A 4,429-nucleotide genomic window follows, 5' to 3' on the forward strand; every position below is an offset into this window, starting at 1 on the left:
ATAATTTAAGTGTGCTGTGATGCTTAAGCATGGGATTAAGTGTGCTGTGAGATAAAAAAGGTTGAGAAATACTGCTCTGTAACAATCATGCGCTAGTGATATTGCCTACAAAAGTGAAAGGTATTTCTTAGAACAAAATGCCATGACGATGCCAGTGGGTTATGTTTTGAGCGCTTTGTGCCAGGCATGTTCTGAATGCTTTGTATGCACAAACTCAATCCTCACAAAAAGACCAGCAGGCAGAAACTGCTGCATTTATTCTGTAGGAGGAAAACCTGAGGTACTAAGTTTAAGGCCGTCTGCTGGTGAGTGGTGAGGGTGGCGCTGAATCCCCAAGTCAGGCTCAGGGGGTTGTGCTGTTGTGACCTGGAACATCGTATAATCTTGCATCTCTAATAAAATGGTTCTTTCCAAAAAAGAAAATCTCAGCTAACTTAGATACGTTTGGGGGGTCAGTGCAATGGGGGTGTGGACATTTTCCTTCTATTTTTTCTCATTTTGCTGCAGATCTATGATAGCATCATCCTGGAGCAGTGGAGACCAGCACTTAGGAAGCCCTAGTTTGCAGCCACAGGCTGTGTGCCCACGAGGGACACAGAATGGAAATGCGTGGCTCTGTTTATGGAGGGAATTCCAAGGGTAGATAAGGAAATAGCTCATTTTTTCTTTAATCAGGCATCTCTGATTTGGGGTAGGGCTTGAGCAGCCTTCTAAAAGGTGAGTACAAAGCAATCATTTCAGATGACATATTGAAAATACTTCAGGGTGGCTGAAAGTTAATGTATTAAATGCCATTAAAGGTTTAAAACAACCAAACCAAAACTAACGTACTTTAAACTTAACCTGGAAACCTGGGCTGTAATTCAGTGTTGAGAAGGGAGTGTGTGTGTGTGTGTGTGTGTGCGCGCGCCTGTGCAAGGGCGCATGTGATGTGATATGATATGGATTCTACTGCCAGGATGGATATGACAGCATACCACATAAACCACTCAAAAGGGAATAGCATCAAGTACATAAATGACCCTCTGTGCCCTGACTGGAACCTTTTCAGTAACTTAGTGAGGGAAGCATGAGCTTTGGGATCTGGCAGACACAGCTTCCAATCCCAGCTCCTATTCTGCCTTGCTGTTCAGTCTTGGAAGAGTCACTCTTTTTAGTTTGAGCAGGCTTCTGTAACAAAATACCACAACCCAGGTGTCCTAAAAACAGCAACCATCTAGTTCTCATGGCTCTGGAGCCTGGGAAGTCTAAGGTCAATGTGCATCAGACCCAGTGTCTGGGGAGGGCCCGTCTCCACAGGCAGCACCTTCTCGTCCCCTCCCAGGATATGGGGCAAGGCAGCTCTCTGGGCTCTCTTTTCTAAGGTACACATTCCACTCTTTAGGGCTCCATTGTCACGGCCTAAACACCTGCCACCCAGGGGATTAGCTTTCAACATACGATGGAGGAGCACAGACATTCAGACCATATTAGTTGTTTACTATTTTGAGTCTATTTCATTTGGGGAATGCATGGGGTTTTCTTGTTGTGGGAACACTAGAATTTAGAGTTTTAAAATGAGGATTAGGCTAATTTGTGTCCAATGGGTAGCATTATTATTGCTCAAAAGACAAGTTTATTTAAACAATATTTATACATGCTCTTATTGCCAGACCCTGTTCTCAGTGATTCATAAATATTCGTAATAATCCTACGAAGGTGGGCATTAGTCTAATTCCCATATCACAACTGAGAAAAATGAGGCATAAAAAGATTAAATAACTTGTCCAAGGTCACAGAGCCAGCAAACGTCAGAGGCAGCATCCAAACCTAGGCAGTTTAGTGCCAGAAACAATGCTGTTAGTGCTACACTGTAATGTCCTGATAAGTGGAGTTGAAATACTTTTAATTTTAGGTATTTGTCACAGCCAACCATACTTGAAAGAGATGCTCTACCAGAATTTCAGACATGCACAGGCAAATAGCTGGCTACGGACAAATTGTGTATGGATTTAATTAGCTGTGAATTAGCTGCCTCCTAAGTGAGCAGAGATTGTACGGTGTGGTTTTATTTTCCTGTGAACCAATTTGTTTGTACTAGTGTGTGGGCATCAATGTCCCGGATGGGCTGATTCTTCATTTTCTCTTGTCTATTCCTATTCATCTTCTGGAATCTTTTCTGTCCCGGCCGACCCCCCACCCCTCAGCCCCAGGGTTCAGCCCCGAGGCTACTGGATGCCCAGGCCCTCAAACTCTGTCCTGAGTTTTGTGTCTCTGCCCATGTCTTAGCGGTGGCCGCCACTCTCCAAACCTCGTCCCTGATTCTGGGCCCTTCTTCTCTTTGTCCCCTTTTCTGTTCCTACTAAAGCTCCCACATGCATCTGGTCCTCTGACTCTGAGCACAGGACTCTGTCTGTCCTGTGTCCAGCCTGCAGTCCCATCGCTTTTCTGTCTTTCTCCTTTCCTTCCCTGGCACAGACACGGCATCTCTCCTTCTCTCACGCAATCCACTCCCCAACCTCAAAGTCTACTTGGCTTCTTTCCACAACACTTGACTGAACTGCTCTCACAGCGGTCATCAATGCCCTGTTAATTGTTACATCCAGTAGTGTCTTCTCATTCTTCACACTTGACCTCTCAGGGAGACCCAGCCCGGGCAGGCGCACCACCAGCTCTCTCCTCGTTTCCGTTACACCCCCTTGCTTACCGCCGCAGCGAGGACAGCGTACCGGCTGTCCTGCAAACAGCAGTGCTGTCTCGCAGCCTTTATCCCCAGACCACGACTGTGCACACATCCATGGCTCTCCCCTCCCCTTCATCTGGATCTCTCTGTGTGTGTCATTTCTTAGAAAACCCTCCCTGAATGCTGCTGTCAAAAGTGGTTTTGATCCCCTCACCTGCATAGATTGTTTCAGAACATGTATCACTGGCCACCTGATCCTTACCTGCCTGCTCCAGGGTATGATTCCGCCAGGACAGAGACCCTTCCTCTGCGGACAGGCACACTTTCACCAGCCACAGCCGTGGCTGGCACATGTGGACATTCTGTAAGCATTAGGTTGGGTGGATAATTCCTGGGCCCCTCGTGTCTCAGCATCTCTGATGCCATTTCGGGCTCTGCTGCCACCTCCCCAACTGTGCCTTCTCGTGTGCCCTGGATCTTCCTCATCCCCTTTGCACATTAGGATTTTGCTCTTGGTCCTTTTTCTTGCCTGCTTTATAAACATCTTGCTCTTGGGCAACCTCATCCCTCTTGGTGACCTCGGCCCTCTCTTCCATGGTGATATCTCGTAGGTCTTTATCTCATGGACCTTCCTACCGAGAGGCAGCTCTGTATTTCCAATAGCCTGTTGTACACGGCCGTGCAGACATTCCTCAAACTGTACAAGGGCAATGGAACCCTCTAGAGTTTTAAACTTGTCTCATTTAATGGCAATTAACCTACCCAGACGTCTAAGCTGAAAACTTCCTCCTTTCCCTTTTGAGTGTACGTTTGGGTGTGTCCCCTCATGAAGACATCCATTTCTTTTGCCACACTGAGGCCAAGTCCCACCATCTCTTACCTGGACTGCTTTGGGAGTGTACTAAATGGTGTCCCTACCTAAATTGCTGCCAGAATTCTTTTGTTAAAATGGACATTTGATTATCATTTTCCACTTTCAAAAATCATGGTGGCTCCCCACTGCCTCAGAATTAAAACCTGAACTCCCTAGTACAACCCGTGGGCCCTCACAGCAGTTGGAAGGTTTTGTGAATCAGCTGTGAGAGAATAAAGGACATGAGTGGGGACATTAAGCTAGTGCCTTTACTCCCAGGTAGCAAGAGAATGCCCAGGGGTTGACGCGTCAGACTCAGCCTGGCTCAGCTGTGCACTGTGGTGGTAAAGAGGTTCCAGGGATATCGGTCTTTCGAATGAACAACGCATGATTATTGCAGAAACCCACGATCAAGGAGGCACCTCAGATGAACTTGGGCTCCAGAGGCAACGGTACTGAACTTGTTATAGTTCCAGGCTGGTGTCCCAGTGCCAAGCAAGGGGCTACCGCCACCAGAGGCACATGTTTCAACAACGTCAAAGGCTCACTTTTGACTGCTAGTGGGCTCGTGGAGCAGAACTGCCCCACCTCTGATTCTGCCACAGCACTGTGCTCTCTCAGATGTCCTGCCTCCTTCTCTGGTCATGCCCTGCTGTTCCTTCCCCCTCCATGGAGGTCTTATTGATCTTAAAGGATATAGGGTGGGCATCTATTATCATATGACACACCTTACCTTATGATTCTCTCGCTAGACCGTGAACCTCCGGGAGCACACTTTGAATCCTCTTCTTGGTATTCCCAGCAAGAAGCTCAGAGCGCAGGGTAGGTGCTTAATAAATGTTTGATGAATACATGAATGAATGAATACCTGTAAAACATTTACTGCCTCCGCAGCTGCTGCTGCTGTCACTTCT

Source organism: Otolemur garnettii, unplaced genomic scaffold, assembly GCF_000181295.1.
Source record: "Otolemur garnettii isolate 467f Iridium unplaced genomic scaffold, OtoGar3 scaffold00010, whole genome shotgun sequence".
NCBI classification, from domain to species: Eukaryota; Metazoa; Chordata; class Mammalia; order Primates; family Galagidae; genus Otolemur; species Otolemur garnettii.